This window comes from Puma concolor, chromosome A1, assembly GCF_028749965.1.
Source record: "Puma concolor isolate L17-30 chromosome A1, mPumCon1.1.hap2, whole genome shotgun sequence".
Lineage (NCBI taxonomy): Eukaryota > Metazoa > Chordata > Mammalia > Carnivora > Felidae > Puma > Puma concolor.
In genome coordinates, this window is record NC_141667.1 from 181,330,615 (window position 1) to 181,353,115 (window position 22,501).

Genomic DNA, 22,501 nt, shown 5'->3' on the forward strand with positions numbered 1-22,501 from the left:
TGACCTTGTTTGGAAATGGGATGTTGGGGATGTAACTCGTTAAGGTCAGGGGTATATAGGGTGGGCCCAAATCAGAGGGGCAAATTTGTGCACAGGCACATGTACAAGAGAACACCTTGTGTGCATGGAGGCAGCCATCTACAAGCGAAGGAGAAAGGCCTGGAACATATCCTTCCCTTTCAGCCATCAGAAGAAGCCAACCCTGGTAACATCTTTGAACTGTGAGACAATAAATTTATGTTGGTTAAGCGATCCAGTTTGTGGTACTTTGTGAAGGCAAACTAATACATATGGCATTATGTTTAAAAGAATTTGAAATAAAAAACTCCGCTATTGCCCTAGTTTCATGGGAAGCACACAGAATTGATCATTAGGAGACTGGTCCTAGTTAGAATTAGTCTTCACTAATTTGCTATAAACATTGTGAAGTCAATTGCTTTGAAATAACTAAACTTCAGTGAAAATGTAAAATTATTTAATTAGTTCTCTTTAAAATGTTTCAGAAAGAATGTCATCATAAATGTGCAGTGCTATGTAAATGTTGGTAATGGAATTTAATTTATTAAACATCATTAAGATTTCTCCATTAGAATAATCATTGAAATGGAAAACATGGTATATGTATTTTTATAAAGTAAGATTTTTTAAACTTGTCCTTTAGATTTGCCTGACCAAATCATCTGCTTCCAATTTGGAAGGTGGTGAAATTTATTTCTTAGTTTTTAGAATCAAAAATACAACTATTTAAATGGCATCTTTCAATTAAAAACACATCCTTTTATTTCTTTACATTGGTCCTCACTTGCCAAACAATGCTGATTGAGAAAATCACCTCCTTATTGAAGGGCTAGGAAGTACAATCGAAAACCCACTGTGTGGGGCGCCTGGGTGGCGCAGTCGGTTAAGCGTCCGACTTCAGCCAGGTCACGATCTCGCGGTCTGTGAGTTCGAGCCCCGCGTCAGGCTCTGGGCTGATGGCTCAGAGCCTGGAGCCTGTTTCCGATTCTGTGTCTCCCTCTCTCTCTGCCCCTCCCCCGTTCATGCTCTGTCTCTCTCTGTCCCAAAAATAAATAAACGTTGAAAAAAAAAAAAAAAAAGAAAACCCACTGTGCAATATTTTTTTTTTATGTAGAACAATTTACCCTCTTTTGCAATGTATTTGCTTATATGTTTATTCTCTACTAAACCTGAGTCCCTCAAGAGAGCAGTACCAATGGCAGTGTGGCCAGCATACTCAGCATTCAGTACTTAATAAAGGAGAAATGGGAAGTCCTGAAGAATTGGACAGGGAAGAAAAGGAAAAGCCATATTTCTTTTTTTTTTTTTTTTTGTATCATGAAAGATTATGTTTACATTTTTAAATTTTATTTTTAATTTTTTTAAAATTCATATCCAAATTAGTTCATATATAGTGAAACAGTGATTTCAGGAGTAGATTCCTAAGTGCCCCTTACCTATTTAGCCCATCCCTCCTCCTACAACCCCTCGAGTAACCTTCAGCTTGTTCTCCATATTTAGGAGTCTCTTCTGTTTTGTTCCCCTCCCTGTTTTTATATTATTTTTGTTTTCATTCCTTTATTCATAGGTTTTGTCTCAAAGTTCTCATATGAGTGGGTCCTATAATTTTTGTCTTTCTCTGACTAATTTCACTTAGCATAATACCCTCCAGTTTCATCCACGTAGTTGCAAATGGCAAGATTTCATTCTTTTTGATTGCCGAGTAATACTCCATTGTATATATACCACATCTTCCCTATCCATTCATCCATCGATGGAAATTTGGGCTCTTTCCATACTTTGGCTACTGTTGCTCGTGCTATAAACATGGGGGTGCACATGTCCCTTTGAAACAACACACCTGTATCCCTTGGATAAATGCCTAGTAGTGCAATTGCTGGGTGGTAGGGGAATTCTATTTTTAGTTTTTTGAGGAACCTCCATACTGTTTTCCAGAGTGGCCGCACCAGCTTGCATTGCCACCAACAATGCAAAAGAGATCCTCTTTCTCTGCATCCTCGCCAACATCTGTTGTTGCCTGAGTTGTTAATGTTAGCCATTCTGACAGGTGTAAGGTGGTATCTCATTGTGGTTTTGATTTGGATTTCCCTGATGATGAGTGATGTTGAGCATGTTTTCATGTGTCACTTGGCCATCTGGATGTCTTCCTTGGAGAAGTGTCAATTCATGTCTTTTGCCCATTTCTTCACTGGATTCTTTGTTTTTTGGGTGTTGAGTTTGATAAGTTCTTTATCGATTTTGGATACTAACCCTTTATCTGGTATGTCATTTGCAAATATCTTCTCCCATTCTGTTGCTTGCTTTTAGTTTTGCTGATTGTTTCCTTCGCTGTGCAGAAGCTTTTAATTTCCACGAGGTCCCAGTAGTTGATTTTTTCTTTTGTTTCCCTTGCCTCCAGAGACTTCCTGAGTAAGATGTTGCTGTGGCTAAGGCCAAAGAAGTTGTTGTCTGCTTTCTCCTCAGATTTTGATGGCTTCCTCTCTTACATTGAGGTCTTTCATCCATTTTGAGCTTATTTTTGTGTATGGTGTAAGAAAGTGGTCCAGGTTCATTCTTCTGCATGTCGCTGTCCAGTTTTCCCAGCACCACATGCTGAAGAGACCATTTTTATTTTATTGGATATTCTTCCCTGCTTTGTCAAAGATGAGTTGGCCAAACGTTTGTGGGTCCTTTTCTGGGCTCTCTATTCTGTTCCATTGATCTGAGTGTCTGTTGTTGTGCCAGTACCATACTGTCTTGATGATTACAGCTTTGTAGTATAGCTTGAAGACTGGGATTGTGATGCCTCCTGCTTTGATTTTCTTTATCAAGATTGCTTTGGCCATTCGGGGTCTTTTCTGGTTCCATACAAATTTTAGGATTATTTGTTCTAACTGTGAAGAATGCTGGTGTTACTCTGATAGGCATTGCATTGAATATGTAGATTGCTTTGGGTAGTATTGACATTTGAACAATATTTGTTCTTCCTATCCAGGAGCATGGAATCTTTTTCCATGTTTTTCAATTTCTTTCCTAAGCTTTCTATAGTTTCAGCATATAGATTTTTCACCTCTTTGGTGAGATTTATTCCTAGGTATTTTATGGTTTTTGGTGCAACTGTAAATGGGATCAATTCCTTGATTTCTCTTTCTGTCGCTTCATTGTTGGTGTATAAGAATGCAACCGATTTCTGTGCGTTGATTTTATATCCTGCAACTTTGCTGAATTCATGAATCAATTCCAGCAGTCTTTTTGTGGAATCTTTTGGCTTTTCCATATAGAGTAACATGTCATCTGCGAAGAGTGAAATTTGACCTCCTCCTGGCCGATTTGGATTCCTTTTATTTCTTTGTGTTGTCTGATTGTAGAGGCTAAGACTTCCAATAATACATTGAATAACAGTGGTGAGAGTGGACATCCCTGTCTTGTTCCTGACCTTAGGGGGAAAGCTGTCAGTTTTTCCCCATTGAGGATGATCTTAGCGTTGGTCATTCATATATGGCTTTTATGATCTTGAGGAATGATCCTTCTATTCCTACTTTCTTGAGCATTTTTATCAAGAAAAGATGCTGTATTTTGTCAAATGCTTTGTCTGCATCTATTGAGAGGATCATATGGTTCTTGTGTTTTCTTTTCTTGATGTGATGAATCATGTTAATTGTTTTGCAGATATTGAACCAACCCTGCATCCCAGGGATAATTCCCACTTGGTTGTGGTGAATAATTTTTTAATTGTATTGTTGGGTCAGGTTGGCTAATACCTTGTTGAGGATTTTTGCATCCATGTTCATCAGGGAAATCGGTCGATAGTTCTCCTTTTTAGTGGGGTCTCTGTCTGGTTTTGGAATCAAGGTAATGCTGGCTTCCATAGAAAGAGTTTGGAAGTTTTCCTTCCATTTCTATTTTTTGGAACACCTTCAAGAGAATAGGTGTTAACACTTCTTAAATGATTGGTAGAATTCCCCTGGAAAGCCATCTGGCCCTGGACCCTTTTTTTTTTTTTTTTTTTTTTTGGCAGATTTTTGATTACTAATTCGATTTCCTTACTGGTTATGGGTCTATTCAAATTTTCTATTTCTTCCTGTTTCAGTTTGGTAGTGTTTATGTTTCTAGGAATTTGTCCATTTCTTCCAGATTGCCCATTTTATTGACATATAATTGCTCAAATATTTTCTTCTTATTTTTTTTTATTTCTGCTGTGTTGGTTCTGATCTCTCCTCTTTCATTCTTGATTTGATGTATTTAGGTCCTTACTTTTTTCTTCTTGATCAAACTGGTTGGTCGTTTGTCAATTTTGTTAATTCTTTCAAAGAACCAGCTTCTGGTTTCATTGATCTGTTCTACTGTTTTCTGGGTTCGATAGCATTAATTTCTGCTCTAATTTTTATTTTTTCCTGTCTTCTGCTAGTTTTGGGTTGTATTTGCTGTTCTTTTTCCAGCTCCTTAAGGCATTAGGTTAGGTTGTGTATCTGAGACCTTTCTTCCCTCTTTAGGAAGGTCTGGATTGCTATATACTTTCCTCTTATGACCGCCTTTGCTGGGTCCCAGAGGTTTTGGGTTGTGGTGTTATCATTTTCATTGGCTTCCATCTACTTTTTAATTTCCTCTTTAACTTCTTGGTTAACCCATTCGTTCTTTAGTAGGATGTTCTTCAGTCTCCAAGTATTTGTTACCTTTCCAAATTTTTCCTTGTGGTTGATTTCGAGTTTCATAGCGTTGTGGTCTGAAAATATGCACGGTATGATCTTGATCTTTTTGTACTTACTTAGGGCTGATTTTTGTCCCAGTATATGGTCTATTCTGGAGAACGTTCCATGTGCACTGGAGAAGAATGTATATTCTGCTGCTTTATGATGAAATGTGATGAATATATCTGTGAAGTCCATCTGGTCTAGTGTGTCATTCAAAGTCATTGTTTCCTTGTTGAATTTTTATTTAGATGTTCTGTCCATTGCTGTGAGTGGGGTGTTGAAGTCTCCTACTATTATGGTATTACAATCAATGGGTTTTTTGTTGTTTGTTTGTGATTAGTTGATTTATATGTTTGGGTGCTCTCACATTTGGCGCATAAATGTTTACAATTGTTAGGTCTTCTTGGTGGATAGACCCCTTGATTATGATATAATGCCCTTCTGCATCTCTTGATACAGTCTTTGTTTTAAGGTCTAGATTGTCTGATATAAGTATGACTACTCTGGCTATCTTTTGTTGACCATTAGCATGATAGATGGTTCTCCATCCCCTTATTTTCAATCTGAAGGTGTCTTTCGGTCTAAAGTGGGTCTCTTGTAAACAGCATATAGGTGGATCTTGTTTTCTTATCCATTCTGTTACCCTATGTCTTTTGATTGGAGCATTGAGTCCACTGACGTTTAGAATGAGTACTGAAAGACATGAATTCATTGCTTTATGATGCTTGTAGTGTTGGAGTTTCTGGTGGTGTTCTCTGGTCTTTTCTAGTCTGTGTTACTTTTGCTATACATATATATATATATATATATATATATATATATATATATATATACACATATATATATATTTTTTAATCTTTTCTCCCCTCAGAGAGTCCCCCTTAAAATTTTTTGCACGGCTGATTTAGTGGTCATGAACTCCTTTAATTTTTGTTTGTCTGGGAAACCTTTAATCTCTACTTCTCTTTTGAATGACAGCCTTGCTAGATAAAGAATTCTTGGCTGCATGTTTTTCTGATTCAGCACATTGAATATATCCCGCAACTCCTTTCTGGCATGCCACGTTTCTGTGGATAGGTCTATTGCGAGCCTGATCTGTCTTCCCTTGTAGGTTAGGGACTTTTTTTCCCTTGCTGGTTTCATGATTCTTTCCTTGTCTGAGAATTTTGTGAATTTGACTGTGATATGCCTTGTTGATGGTTGTTTTTTGTTGAATCAAATGGGGGTCCTCTGTGCTTCCGGGATTTTGATGTGTGTGTCTTTCCCCAAGTTAGGAAAGTTTTCCGCTATGATTTGCTCACATAACCCTTCTAGCCCTATTTCTCTCTCTTCCTCTTCTGGGACCCCTATGATTCTGATGTTGTTCCTTTGTAATGAGTCACTTATTTCTCTAACTCTTAAATTGTGCTCTTGCCTGCATCTCCCTCTTTTTTTCTGCTTCATTATTCTCTATAAGTTTGTCCTCTATATCACTGATTCTCTGTTCTGCTTCATCCATCCTTCCCACTGCAGCATCCATCCATGAATGCAGCTCAGTTATAGGATTTTTAATTTCATTCTGGCTATTTGTTACTTCTTTTATCTCTGCAGAAAGGGATTCTAACCTATTTTCTACTCCAGCTCATATTTTTATTATCATGATTCTAAAATCTGGTTCAGACATCTTGGTTGGAACTGTTGGTTAAGTACCTGGATGTCATTTCTTCGTGCTCTTTCTTTTGTGGTGAATTCCTTCATTTTGTCCTTTTGAAGGGAGAAAAGGAATTAATGAGGTAGAAAAATTAAAATTAAAATTAAAGTTAAAAAATATCAAAATTAAAAAGTTAAAACACACACTAAAATCAAATACATAATGATAAATCCTAGGTGTGTTTTTCTGTAGGAGTTGAAAGTGGTTTGACAGATTAGAGAAAAAAAGGGGGGGGAAGGATATCACTTGAGATTTTGAAAAAATTAATACACTGAAGTAAAATAAAATGAGATGATGGGAGTAATATAGAATTTGTAAAAATTTACACGAATGTAAACAATGGAGTAGAAAAAAATTAAAGAAAAATATTTTAATAGAAATTGAAAGTAAGAATTAAGTTTTCCTCTTTCTGTTTTCAAGAAAAAGAAAAGAAACAAAAAAGAGAAAAAATAAAAAATTTTAAAAAGGAAATCCTTTGAAAATTTGAAAAATGGAATACACTGTAGTAGACTAAAATAATGATGGAAGTAAAAAAGAATTTGAAAAACATTTACACAAAAATAAAAAAGTATACTAAAAAAATTAAAGAAAAATATTTTTAATAAAAATTGAAAATTGGGGCGCCTGGGTGGCGCAGTCGGTTAAGCGTCCGACTTCAGCCAGGTCATGATCTCGCGGTCTGTGAGTTTGAGCCCTGCGTCAGGCTCTGGGCTGATGGCTCGGAGCCTGGAGCCTGTTTCCGATTCTGTGTCTCCCTCTCTCTCTGCACCTCTCTCATTCATGCTCTGTCTCTCTTTGTCCCAAAAATAAATAAAAACGTTAAAAAAAAAAAAGAAAATAAAAATGATTTTTCTCTTTGTATATTCAAGAAAAAGAAAAGAAGTGAAAAACAGTAAAAACCAAACCAAAACAAAAAAAAAAAAGGAAGAAAATTGAACATATGGACCTGCTAACAGATTGGAAAACAACTAAAATTACTTTGTTATCCCCTAGAAGTCAGACTATGAAGTGCTTTATAGTCCATAAACTAAGTAGGTGGTGAGACTTTTGTTCTTGAAGAGTGAGGTTGGCCAAGTTGGGCAGGGCTCAGTGCAATGTTCCATTCTGCACTAGATGGCGCTGCCAGCCTCCTGGGATGGAGTGTTGTGGTGCTTGTAGGTGCATATGCACATGCACGGGAGCGGTAACAATGGTGTCACCCAGCTACCCTGTGTCTAGTATAGGAACTCTGTTTTCCCCAATCAGCAATCGTGCACCCATCCTGCATCTTCAGCTTTCATCCACTCCCTGCTTTTTCACTGTCTGTGACCAAGCCCCAGGGATTTCCTCTCTTCCGAGTTTTGTCTCAGATGTGGCTCTTTTCGCCGGCCCCTTACTTCTGAAGGACTGCGGCTTTGACCCATTCCACCCCTCTGTGGGAGAATCTCACTGAGCAATGGCCGAATGCCAGCTGCACCCAGGAACACTTTTGTTCCAGGGACCCTGTTGTTGCCAGTGCCTCAAGACTGTGGCCAGTTGCTAGCCCACCCCAGAAAAAGTTCATGAGATAGTGTAGCAGCAGAATTTCAGGGATTATGGAAAATCACAACACACATCTGGCACCAGGCTTCGCCCTAACGACCTTGCCCCAGCACCAGTGAATGTGGCCATTCTCTGGGGTCTGCTGGGATCAGGTGGCTTCAACAGTCTCTACCAAATGTCCTTCCAGCAGTGGAACCTCTTTTCCCCGTACAGCCTGAGAACCTCCCGGACCCTGCTCTGCTCCTGGGGATTCGCCCTTCCCACCAGAGCACTGACAGGTATCGAGCTGTGGAGTTGTAGACTTTGTGCTCCCCTTCTTTACAGTCTTTTTTTTAATGTTTATTTGTGAGAGAGAAACAGAGTTTGAGCGGGGGGGAGGGGGGTGACGTGCAGAGAGAGAGGGAGACAGACTCTGAAGCAGGTTCCAGGCTCTGAGCTGTCAGCACAGAGCCCAACGTGGGGCTCAAACTCATGAACCATGAGATCATGACCTGAGCCGAAGTCAGATGCTTAACTGACTGAACCACCAAGGTGCACCCACCCCCCCACCCCCGTTTACAGTCTTAATGGAATTTAAACCCTCTCTTTTCTTCTTTCTCCCTCTTTAGTCCCTGTGGCTGTTTCCAATTTTCCACTTTCTCTCCAGCTGCTTTGGGGGAGGGGTGCTTTTCCCATATTCTTTCACCACCCCCCCATCTCTGTCCTCTCTCTGCCCTCAAAAGCACCTCCCTGCCTGCTGCAGCTTCTCGGTCCCCAAGTTCACCTCTCTGTGCCATATTCCTGCTTAATTCTGTGGTTCAGGTTGTGCAGATTGTTGTGTTAATCCTCAGATCAGTTTTCTAGGTGTGCAGGATGGTTTAGTGTTGGTCTGGCTGTATTTCATGGATGCGAGACACACAAAAAAAACTTCCATGCTGTTCCCTCACCTTGGCTCCTCCCAAAGCCATAGAATTTCTAAGGGACTATTGACTCATGTCCAATTAATTTTTCCCTTATATAAGTCTGAATTCTAATTTTCAGTTATCAGTAATCTTCACGTGACACAGTGTGACACATTTCTTTCTGGAAATGCAGGAAAGCATCATAACGTCTGCAAGGATACACCCGCTGTATGGAACCATATGCTTTATGTATGAGAGGGAGAGACGAGAAGGTTAAATGGGGGTAGGGAGGCTGGTGGGTGTAAAACAACTTTAGACCTTATGAAAAGAACATTGTATTATTTTGGATCAATTCAGTGTCCTTTTCTATGGTGTCACCTAATTTTTAATTATGTAATTCCTCCACTTTTGTGTGAATAACTTAGGAAAGAGAGGCCATGGCAAAAGTTACATAACATTGCACTCCTTCAAGAAAAACTCAATAAATGGTTTTTACTCACTATCTGCTAAGGTTAATTTTGAAATTGCACAATTTATAGCCATAGCATCTCTTCCAAAATTATTGATGCAAATCAAAGATAGCCTATTGAAGTTAATAAATATATTTTCAAAAATCACAGTTCTCAAGCAAATAAAAGGTTTTTGGGCTTAAAAGATTGATAGTGAAGGAGATTTTACTTTACTCAGAATTCATTTAAAATAGTTTCAGCCTAGTCCTTTAGACAAGGCACAAAATTATGTTTAGGATTAAGAGTACGGTTTCTGTAACCAAACTACTTGTCTTTTAAGTCTGATTCAATACTGATTTTATCAATTTCTAATTATATGATACTGGCCATATAGTTTAATGCCTAAGTCTCAGGTTTTAACAAATAGCAGTACCTGTCATACAGAGTTGTGTAAGTATTAAATAAGATAATATCTGTAACATGGCTAGCATAGTGTATAAGTGTAATAAAATAGTTCTTGTAATTGTTTAGAGCTATGTCCATGTGAGCCTACCACCAAAGGTAAAAATACCTATATTATGCTTTTCCTGTTTTTTTTTTTTAAGTTTATTTATTTATTTTGAGAAGAGAGAGAGAGAATGGGGCAGAGAGAGGAAAGACAATCAAGCGGGCTCAGCACTGTCACCACAAAGCCTGATGTGGGGCTCAAAGTCATGAACCTAAGATCATAACTGGAGCTCAAGATCATGAAGTCAGGTGCCCACCCAGGTGCCCCTTCCTATTTTTTCTTATCAAATATACAATTAAATTCCATTTTGAGCAGACATTTGCAATATAGGAGTGGCAAAAATAAATCAGCAGGGTCTTCTCAAACTGGAATAGGAGTTAGCAAAAGAAAATCCTTTTTCTCTGTTTAACTGTTAGGTAACAAACAGGCAATGATCCTTATTTTCCCAATTAGCACCTCATGCTTCTCCATAAATAATTGAATCTAATATTTATCTCTTAAGATGTCCTGCCACAGACTAGTTGAAGAAACTTGAGTCACTTGGTAGATAGGGAATGCGACTTTCAATCCCAGGGTAAGAGAATCAGAGGTTTGTCACTGTTTCTTACTTCCAAAGCACACACATTTTCTAGACCTGGTCCTGCAGAGTAAGGAAGATGAAGCCTGTCCACTGCTGCTGTGGTGCGTGGCTGGTCAGCAACTGTCCAGAACCACAAAGGTGTCCACCAGTAAGGACTAATTTGGATAGTTGTCATTGCTTTCCCTAATCTTCAGCTGGGAAATTATATGGCAAATGGAATATTATGATTAGTGAGTCTCAGTAGTGTTCAGCCTTAAACACAGGCTAAGATTCCCCACAAGAATTGGCAAGACTTTCCCACCAGCTCAGAGTACTCCACTCACCCTGTTAACCTCCTTTGGTGTACTTGGGGTCTCCCCTCATCAAATACATCAGACATGGCACCCTTTCTCCACAGAAGGTGTTATTGTAACATTGGATCTCAGAATCCAGCAATTCAAGGCAACCCTCCTTGATTTCGTCAAAGCCCTAGGGCTTCATAGATGATCTATCCAATGCTTTCATAAAGCTAAGACACTGAAATGAGTAAGTATGATAATCTACAAGATCTGTTCCAGGTTACTTTCAGCAAGAATACTTCTTAGCAACTGGAAGCCCTTCTCACTTATAAAAAGGAGGGGGGGCACCCTGGATGGCTTAGTCTGTTGAGCATCAGACTCTTTTTTGGTTTTTAAGTTTATTTATTTGTTTTTAAATTTTTTTTTTTTTCCAACGTTTATTTATTTTTGGGACAGAGAGAGACAGAGCATGAACGGGGGAGGGGCAGAGAGAGAGGGAGACACAGAATCGGAAACAGGCTCCAGGCTCTGAGCCATCAGCCCAGAGCCCGACGCGGGGCTCGAACTCACGGAGCGCGAGATCGTGACCTGGCTGAAGTCGGACGCTCAACCGACTGCGCCATCCAGGCGCCCCTATTTATTTGTTTTTATCCAGAGAGAGAGAGAGAGAGAGAGAGAGAGAGAGAAAGATAATCCCACAAACTGTGAGATCATGATCTGCGCAGAAATCAAGAGTCTGATGTTTAACTAACCACTCTGCTGCCGCTACACCTGTCTCTTGGTTTCAGCTCAGGTCATGATCTCATGGTTACAGGATTGAGCCCCTCCTAGAGCTCTATACTCACGGCATAGAGCCTGCTTGAGATTCTCTCTCCTTCTCTCTCTGCCCCTACCCTGCTCACACACATGTGCTCCCTCTCTCAAAATAAATAACAAAACATAAGAAAAAAAGTGTTAGTGGTTGTCCTGTTTCATAACTAACCAGATGTTTATAATGCAAAGATGTGTATTGTCATAGAAGTAGGTATGGGGTATTGTGGAGCACTGATGAGGGCACCATGTTTGAATTACAGTAGTAGGCTCTAGAGAGGAAAAGGGGGAAAAAAGCTTTCTTTTAAAGCAGGGTTGAGAGATCAATTCTGGAAGTAACTGTGATCAGCAGGAGAGCAGCTTAAGCATGAGAACTTGAAAATCATTCATCTTGGCAAGGGAAAAGGTCAATGGCTTTAAGTTTAGACAGATTTGGGGTCAAATTTAGTCTCTACCGTTTACTATAAATAAAATGGAAGTCATTTCTCATCTCCTCTAAGCCTCTGTTCATCCAAAATATTAGAATAATCATATGTACCTTATTATAAACATTGAATTCGTCTTATTGAAAAACAGTGGAGGTCATGAGACTGGCTTGCCTGAGAGCTCTCACAGGTTAGGTGAAAAAGTATAAGATCAGATAGAGAGTAGAGGGTAGTGGCTAACCACTTGATGCTGGAGTCAGTCTTTCCAGGTTCCATTGATTCCTGGTTCCATCACCTACAAAATGGACCTTTGACAATTTACTTCATCTCTCATCTACAAAATGGTAATTTCAGTACTTCTACTTCCTATGGCTATGGATTGAGTGACTTAATAAGAGTGAACATTTAGAAAGGATTTTGGAGGGTTTTAAACATTCATTTTTAGGATGTGTACCTGTCTCTCTTTTGCTACTTCTCAGGAACAAAGAAGTTCTGCATTTAACTGCTCCTGCCTCCTCTTGGCCTGATTAATCACTTTTCTATATATTACATTCTACCTCTTTATCTTTTCCATTGGCACTGATACAGGCTGAAATCTATCTAGCCTTAAATTATATATATATATATATATATATATATATATATATATATATATATATATCCCTTTTCAAGGTCAATGTACTACCCAACTACCACCCTGAATTCTCATCTTTAGGGCTCAACTTAAGAAACTTCTTCATGATCACAAAAGGGAAATGAGGCTGGAGCTGTGGGTACTTTTTCTGTCCATGGTGTCTCAGATTCATTCTTAAGGAACTGAGAACTTAATCTCCCAAAATGTCAAAAAGGCCATCATATGCCCCACTACCTACCCCAGCTACTTCAACACACATGCCCAGCAGGCCAGGGTTTGTGGGATGCAATCCATACAGTCACCTCCCCTACAACAACTGCAGGCCTGGAGGGAACCCAGGCACCAATGCCAGGCCATGGCATCCTCTGGTATTACAACTCCAAACTGTCAAAGCCACCAGATAAACCACTGATGGCCTATGTGAGGTACAGCACAAAGGTCTGGGACCGAGGAAAAGCTTTCAACCATGATCTAAGGTTCAGAGAAGATTGGCAAGGTTATTAGTGGCATGTGGAGAGATCTCTGATGAAGTAAAACAAGAATATGTAGACAAATACAAAGCAGAAAAAGATAGAATACAATGAATCTGTGAAGGCCTATCATAGTTCCCCCCAATACACTGCTTACATAAATGTACAAGGTTGTACAGAAGCTTCTTTAGAGAAAGAAAGTCAACAGAGACAGTCTTACATGGCAAAAGGAGAACCTTACATGAGTATTCAGCCTGCCAAAGATCCAGAAAATCAAGATGATGGCTTTTCAGGGAAGTATACAGCCACTGTCCATTTCCAAAGAAACCACTGTCTCATCTGTGAAATCCTTAGTGAGAGTGTGGTGTTTGATCAGTTGTCACGACAACTAGAATGCACGTTCTCAAATGAAAGGTCCAGTCCTTAATGGCTCATCAGCAAACACCAGAAGATGAACTTCTTCAAATAGAGGAGCGACACCAAGAAGAGAAGAGGAAATTCCTGGAAAGCAGAGATTCATTTAACAATGAACTTAAAAGCTTGTGTGATTTCAAAGTAGTAATGGATATGGGGAAAAAATGCTCCTGAAATTGCACAGGCAGAGGAACACACTCACAAAAGGCAGGAGAAAAGGGAGAAAGAGGCCACAGAACAAGCTGAAGGCAGTCAGAGTAGCATGGTTCCTGAGGAAGAGCAAGCTGCCAGGAAGACTGAGGTAAAGAGAGATGATGAGAGCTTCCCAATGGAGACAGAGAAGACATGTCTTGAACAAGGGACAGAAAGCCAACAGAAGGTGAAGGCACATCTACTCCTGAGGACAAGGCGAGCAGGCAGCAGGGAGTGGACAGTATGACTGAGGAAGGGGCCAGTGATGGTGACACTGACTCAGAGAGCAATAATGCAACAGGGGAGGAACCACCAACAGACTCCCCCTGGAAGACGAGAGGAGAGAGTACATGTTGCCTTGTTCTATGTGTTCTAAATACTTCTTTAGGGGCACGTGGGTGACTAAGTCTGTTAAATGTCCGACTTTGGCTCAGGTCATGATCTCATGGTTCATGAGTTTGAGCCCTGCATCAGGCCCTGTGCTGACAGCTCAGAGCCTAGAGTCGGCTTCAGATTCTGTGTCCCCCTTTATCTCTGCCCCTCCTCTGCTCATGCTGTCTCTCTCTGTCTCTCAAAATTAAATAAAAATGTTAAAAAAAAAATAAATTTTTAAATGGGGGGGGAAGAAATTTCTTCATCATGGTCTCATTCTTCACTCCATTCTGTCCTGTGTACCCCTGTACTGAGAGAGCTCTTCCTTTCTAGATCACTGTTCTTCATATCACTGAGTTCAACTTTCATCTTGCCTGATATTTCAGAAGCACTTTGTACTACCTTTAAGTTAGCATTAAACCACTACCTCTAAATAAAATAACATTCATAATAACAACCATAATAAAAATGATAGCATATTGCTTCGGTTTCTCTGATACCACCCTCTACTGGCATTCCTCTAACCTTTTAATTCTCCCTTCTCAACCACATGGATGGTCCATTTTTTTCTATCCAATGTTTTTTTGTTTGTTTTTTTTTGTTTTGTTTTTTTGTTTTTTTTTATTTTATTTTTTTCTATCCAATGTTTAACTGTTGAATTTCTTTGCAGTGTGTCATTGGTCATGTATCTTTTCTCCCTCAGTGTCCTTCAGTTAAGTGTGCACACAATACCCATGGCTTCAGTTGTTAGGAATATGGTCTGACTTTAACTATATAAATATGTGTCTGCATCTCAGCCCTTTTGAATTCTAACACCATATATCTGAATAACTGTTTGTATGTTTCCATGTTCAATAGTGAACTTGCAGTGTTTTCCTATAATGTCTCCTATCTGAATGAATGATAACAGCATCCATCCAATTGTACAAGTTGGAAACCTGAGAATCCTTCAAGACACCCTCCTATCTCTCATCCCCCATATCAGTGAGGCCTGATGCTCTATTGATTTTGCCTCCTAAATAGCTCTAAGACTCTGCATCTCTCAGCATCTTTTCTGCCAGGATCCTAACCCAAGTGATCATCTACTATTCCCTGAATTAATGCAACATCCTTCTAAGTGGTTCCAGTTTCTGTCTGTCCTGCAAATTTTTTCTCTACAGTACAGGAAAATTGATCATTTAATAGTGAAAATCTGACTGCAGCTTTCTTGTTCATAACTTTTTCAGCGGTTTCCCCACTTTTAACATGTGCAGGGCGCATCGTTATCTGGTCTGCATTCCACTCTTCAGCTTTATCACTAACATTTTCCTAGTCTTTCTTTTCACTCTGACCTTCCTTCATTTCCTCTAGTGAGCAATACTGCTCCCTGCCTTAGGCTGTCACAAGCACTGTACCCTCTGCTCTGACCATTCTGACTGTTCTCTTTTTTGTCAGTTAACACTCATCCTTTGGATCTCAATGAAAAAATCAAAGTTTTTATTTTCCAGCAAATGCTGAGGACATTTACCTAGACTAAGTTAGATCTTTCATTGACAGCACATTGCATTTGTCCTTCATAACACTTACCTTATTTTAATAACTGCTTCTCCCACCAGGCTGTACTTTTTGATGACAGGCAAAATGGTGTCTGCTTGACTCACAATTAAATTCTTGAATTTTTAAAGGGCTAGAAATCCCAAATTCCAGCAATATTTATTAAAGTCATTTTTTTTCCTCTCCTAGATTCTCCTAGAAAAATTTGTCTTTGCCATCTGGGTGTGAGACAAACATACTTTCCCTAAAACTTGTATTCTAATTTATATTCCTTCATCTAGGAAAGTTAGGTCACTGTTTTTCATATCATGTCTTTCTCTTTCATACATTCTCAGGATAAGGAGTTTGAATTCCTCTATCACTTTAGGGGGACCTTCAATGACAAAGGTACCTACAGTAGAAAATAGAGTAGTCTATTCAAGGAATTTCTTGGATATACTAACATATGTAAGGAAAGATCAGATTCTTTTTATATTTTAATAAACTTTCCTAGTGTTAACTTTAAAGTCACTTACTGAATGATCCTCTCGAGCTTTCCTGTAGTGACATAGTGATATGCCATTAGACTTTAACTTGCTTTATTTAGAAAGCAAAGGCACAAATCTCACCTTAAATAGTTCAGGGACATACACATATCCGAATAACCAGGGAGATCCCAGCAGCCTCCAGAATCTCAGAGGTTCAATTTCAGGTGACTAGCACCATCCTAACTGTTGGCATAAGCAATGAGATGAAATCCTTAACAATGGCAAATTGCTGTGGACACATAAAAACAAGATTTGGGGTCCACTTGCTAAGACAATGACCCTGGAGTTAACTTTCATTCTTTACCAATTTGTAACAAATCGAAACAATGTAAACCCCAATGGGCAGAAAAGAGGAGGACAGAAAAACATAGATTCGTGTAGAAAAGTGAGATAAATTAGATAGGAAGAAAAGAAAGAAAGAAGGTTTTGTAGGCTGTAGAAATGATAGCACCATCTCTATGACCCAAATAACCACCAGTTTATATTCTATTTATATTATTCTCCCAGAGCACTATGTTTAACTTTTATTTGGCCTGTTTATAAAATGTTTTTTTGCTGTCATTTTTGAATATGTATTAATTCTTTGATTTTAGCCAATATTTATTATATTTCTTTTATATATATCTTGAGTACAATGGTGTATATATACATATATATATATACATATATATATAAGTATAATAGTATATATGTAACACATAAGAACACATATTTTCATATGTGTGTATATATATATATATATATGTATACACATATACTGAGAAAATAATCATAACTCAGTGGATTCAATAGCTCTTTAAGGGATGCTTCAGTTGCTAAAGGGAAATAAAGGACATAAGGACTACAAAATGGACTTCTTTCATGGCTTCAACTGAGCCTGTGTATATACTCTTCTTGGATAGCCACCTTAGGAACATCTCTTGATAAGACTTTCTGTAACTTGTGACTATCTAAGGAACAATAGGGAAAGATTTCCAAACAGCTCATAAAGTGAATAGCTTGATTTTTTTTCTAGGTTTCGTAAAAAACAAAATGGTATAACTATATACAATTGACCCTAAACAATGTGGGTGTTAGGAGCTCCAATCCCTTGCTCAGTTGAAAATTTCTGCATAGATTTTGTCTCCGCACAATCTCCATTACTAATAGCCTACTGTTGGCCAGAGCCTTACTGATTCACATAAACAGTCAATTAGTACATATTTTGTATGTTACATGTATTTTATAGTGTATTCTTATAGTAAAATAAGGTAAAGAAAATAAAATGTTATTAAGAAAATCATATGGAAGAGAAAACACATTTACAGTACTGTACTATATTGAAGAAAAACACTGACATATAAGTGGACCCTGCACAGTTCAAACACCTGTTGTTCAAGGGGTCAACTCTTCCCTTTTGAGATGATTTTATTTTCTAATTCCGCAACTGCTTGTTGAGTTCACTGCAATATATAATGATATATATAATTACTCCCCTAAAGCTTTCTATTCTAAAGGTGGACCCATTGTTTAAGGGAATAATTATAGAAAAAGTTCTTCTATAGGAGAGTCCATAGGCTAGAATCTCTGCAGTGATCTTAAAAGATTCATCTTTGGTGAGGAAACCTCTATTCATTCTGAAGAAACTGCTGCTGTTATAAAAATAAAATGCCGGTTCAATTTATCAGTGGGAAGATACTTTACATGTGTTATCAGAGTCCTGACATCTCTAGCCTCAGCTCATCTAATTTTTCCTGAAAATCAGTGAGCTGCAGAGGGTAGAGAGGCTCTCATTTTGGATTGTCTGCTCCCCCAACCCAGCTTCTCAACTGCTAATATCCATATTTGACAATTTCTTTCCCTACATTTGTCTCTGAATATGAAAGTATTTGGGATCCAAAAATGTGTCTGTAGACCACATGCCTTTTCCCTTTTGAGGAATTGGAAAGTAATTATTGATTGCTACTGGCCTGGATGAAGGCGTATTTGTGGACTCTTCTTTTTTTGAAGCAAGGCCAGATTTTATTCCTATTAGCGATAGAAGATTGTCCTAAAAGAATCTGGGAAAATTAGGCCTCCTTATAATTCAATAGAAAAGCTGCTTTATCAGTGTTTCCCTACCCACACACTTGTCTTAACATGCCCCATACCTTTTGTACCTTGTATTTTGTTGTGATGTTGAAGTTATATCCTGTATCTTACTCCCTATGCTCAACACATCTTCGGTTACAAATTGATTATTGATTCACCAAAAAAGAATAGCATCTGCCCCTAGGTTCATAGAAACTTTTATATTCATCAGGTCAATTTTCCTTTACTACCAAATTATAGAACACCTAATTCAGGCTCCTGACATAAGCCTACTGAATTCCAGGGATACATGATTTCCTTCCTGGGTATTTTAAGGACTTTAACTTCTGAAATCCTTACGTACTCATCAAATTTTAAATTCCTATCAGTAGGTTTTCCTACTTGTAGATGAAATAAATTGCATTTATGATGGTATGCAAATATTCTCATGTGATCACAGTACCCCTGATCAGACCACAGCCTTCTCCAATAGCTTCATATGATAGCTCCACTAAGCAAGGGTTAGTATAAATAGGTCCTTCTTTTTTTTTCCCCCCGAGAGAGAGAGAGGGAAGGGGGGTGGTGCAGAGGAAGAGAGAGAGAGATCCTAAGCAGGCTCCATGCTCAGCTCAGATCCTGATGTAGAGCTCAATTCTATGACCCTGGGATCATAACCTGAGCTGAAATCAAGAGTCTGATGCTCAACTGACTGAGCCACCCACACAACCCACAGATTGATTTTTCGAAAAATTTACCCAGATTAGGCCATTAATGGAGGTAGTAAGATGAATCCCGAAGTTTGCTGCCCCTACCACCACCACCATCAGCCAAGTTCTAGGTTTATGGTACTCCCCTGCAACAAGCAATGAGTCTTCGACCACCTACACTTCATTTCCACATAGCAAAACCCTCAGCAGACATATACTACAGGTGTCTTTCTCATGCACTTAATTACACTCATCATAATATTGGCAGTTATTATCGCATGAAGATTAAAAGTTACATCAGATGTTAATGGGGCCAAGCAAAGTCTTTCACTAATTTCCATATTAGCTGATGTTTTTCTCTTCATAGCTGATCGTTACTGAAAATTAGCTGAACTTAGTACATTGCATCTGAAGTCAAACTTATTTTCCCATTGAGAAAGATGCTCTCCAAGTTAGACTAGCAATTATTTTTTCTTAAATGCCTCAAAAGTGAGGATTGTTACTTTCTGATCTTCTTGTGGTTTCTGTTTGGCATGTATTAACAAGACATCATCAAAGCTTTCAATTAACATATGATAGTTCTGTTCTTGAAAGTGTTCAGATAACTAAAGTTTCTGATGAACTCTTCATGTCCTCTGCCTATCTTTAATGTGACAGAACTTTGCACTGACAACTTCTCCTAAATGATATGGAGTAGAACTGATTTTTCATTTTTAATCCAAGAGAGTAAAGAATATTGGCCAGAAATCCACATCTGTGGGTATGTCTAGGTTATGACAGTAAGGGCAAATAGACTTGGTAGGTTTTTAAGCTCACTATATTTATTCGTAAGTCTCTATGCATTATTAGATTTTTATTTTGCAACACCAGATCAATACAAAATTTAAAAATATGATATTTTACTCCTTTTCCTTTGAATTGCAATTAACCTACTCCTATGTACCACTCATTTGAGGTTTATTTGTATTAGCTAGCTTTGTTCTGGTAAAACAAACAAACAAACAAAAGAAAAGAAAAAGATCCCAAATCTTCACTGGCTTACATTGCACCTGACATTCAGCCTAACAAGTGTACATCATTTTCTAACTCACATGACACTGTCCAGTACCTGTAACTTGGCTCTTGTCACTCTGCTTCATTTCTAGCTCTGTGCTGAAGGAGCAGCTTATGTTCTGAACATGTCATTCTCATGGGAAAGGAGATTGGCTCTTTGAACTCCTATTTGTAAATGACATCATTCTTGTATGCTCATACTCCATTGGCCAAATGCAGTCAGGTATCAATTAGTTGATTCCTCCTACAGGGAATAGGTACATGGCAAGTCACATGGCAATGGAAGATAATGTATTTTTTTTTTTTTTTTTTTTTTTTTTTTTACAGGGAGGTGAGAGGTGAACAATTGGGGATAATAATAGATCTCTAGCAGTTACCTATGTGGCTTTCAATTGGCCTAGGGCTTTAGATGTTTTATCTGTCGGATGGCTGACTGCCCAAATAAATATATCAGTTGTCACCCATACATATCCTGATACCACAAGTATAGGAATAGGTTGCTGGTGCTACTGCAGATTTCTTAAATGCTGAACATCTTAGTCTACTGAAAAATTCTTTAATGACATTTATTTTAATTAGTTCTTTAATAATATAATTAACTCAATTGATGACAGTCTTGCCCATCTTATATGCAAAGTAGTTCTTATAAATTGAGTATTCTCATTCCCTCTGGCCATAAATTCCAAGAAGACTGAAACTAATGAAAACCCAAGTACTAATAATGAAATTCCAAGGAATCTGATAATTGACCATCACCTGGAGTATAAGCTGATCATGGTAAGAACCAGAAATAGCATAGACAAGCTATTTTAATGAAACTGTCTACTTTTCAGGTGTGTGGAAATGATCTAATCTTTTATCTGGTTTTGCTTTAATTTCCTAAACTTCTTATTTTCTTTAAATATGTCACTTTAATTTCTGTACCTTTTGAAATTGGAGGCATCTTTCCATTGATGTTTGTGCTCACTGTAGTAGTGTTACCATTTTTTTTCTTGTAAGCTATAATAAACTGAAGTTACATCTAAAATTTTAGAATTGCTCTATCCAGATAGCATGGCTTATTGGTTCTCAATAAATCCTCTTCTTCTCAGAGCATCATAGACCATTTTCCATTTTCATAGTGAGAAGATCACCTGGCAGTTTTCATGGCTTCACAATACTGACAGTCCTAGTCACTTATACTTCCAGGTGTGTTCTCGTTTCATCTGGCTCTAATGGCTTTTGGGTTTTGAGGGTCCACCTCCTTCCATCAACATTATTTCACCTTTACTTTTCAATGGTGTGTAGATCTATCTGGTAGACCTATCCTTAGTACAGAAACTGGACACATAGTCACAGTTTCTTTCTCTGTGTTTCTTATGTAATAAGTGCATCTTCCTAGCATCCTTCTCCTTTCAGCATAATGGATATAGTAAGAACTATAATGTCAATTAGTTATTTGGCTGCCAAAAATATGTGCTATTTGCACAATTCATACACACTGATACCCCATCGAGAAGGATAATTTAATCCCAAATGCAGCCTATGTTACTGCAGGGATAACATATTTAATTTATTTGCCCAGGTCAATCTTTGTTTGTTTTAGAGAAAGAGACAGAGAGAGAGAGTGCGAGTGGGGTATAAGAGCAGAGGGAGAGAGAGAATCTTAAGGAGACTCCACACTCAGCATGGAGCCTAACATGGGGCTTGATCCCATGACCCTGGGATCATGACTTGAGCCAAAATCAAGACTTGGACACTCAACTGACTGAGCCACGCAGGCACCCCAGTCCTGGTTCATATTTATTGTGTTTACATAACTACCTTTCACAACTGCAAGAGTACGCATTTGGAAAACAAATTATATAATTACCCTATTTATTGTAGATACAGTACCTAGTACAAATCTCAACTAAACCTTGACTTCCTTTTTGTACATTTCTTCTTAGTACTTCCCTTTAGTAAATCCATACATTTCCTAGTCATACTTTTTCACTAAATGTGCCATCCTTACTCTCCCTCGACTTCATGACAAACTGTGTCACACTGGAGCACACTAAATAGAACCTGATGAATGCTGTTTATTGTTTGCTTAAATATTCCTCACTGGTGCAAACATATGAGGTTGCTTCACCCATTTGGAAGAAGTTCCCCAATTGATTACATTATTGGTTTATTTTTCAACTTTCAAAAGTTATTGTAACCATCTGTCTGAGTCAGTTTACTCTCTAGAATCTTCCCTGAACCTGCTGTTAATATCAAGCTCACAATTTATAATTAAATATCTGCCTTCTCCCAGCCCCATATTTAAAGGACTTGGGGCACCTGTGTGGCTCAGTCAGTTAAGCATCAGACTTCGGCTCAGGTCATGATCTTGTTGTCCTTGAGTTTGAGCCCCGCATCGGGCTCTGTGCTGACAGCTGAGAGCCTGGAGTCTGCTCCGGATTCTCTGTCTTCTTCTCTCTCTCTGCCTCTCCCACACTCTTGCTCTGTCTCTCTCTCTCAAAAATAAACATTAAAAAATAAATAAACAAAAGACTAGGCCATCTTCCATTGTTGTTATTTTTACATTGGTATATCTCTCATTTTCTTCCCACATATATATTTTTTATTCTCTAAAACTTTGTATCTTTTCATTACGAAGTCTCCTTTTTACTTTAACTAATGATGATTTCTATCATTTTCAAGGCTGAAGGGCCTACACATTCATTGTCTTATAGGATAGTTTTTTCTACCTTTAA

At 38.3% G+C, this 22,501-nt stretch overlaps 1 pseudogene; it reads left to right on the forward strand.

The window, feature by feature from the left end:
- Nucleotides 1–12,565: 12,565 nt before the first annotated feature.
- LOC112860763 (SWI/SNF-related matrix-associated actin-dependent regulator of chromatin subfamily E member 1 pseudogene) lies at nucleotides 12,566–14,211 on the forward strand (annotated as a pseudogene).
- The last annotated feature ends 8,290 nt before the right edge of the window (nucleotides 14,212–22,501 follow it).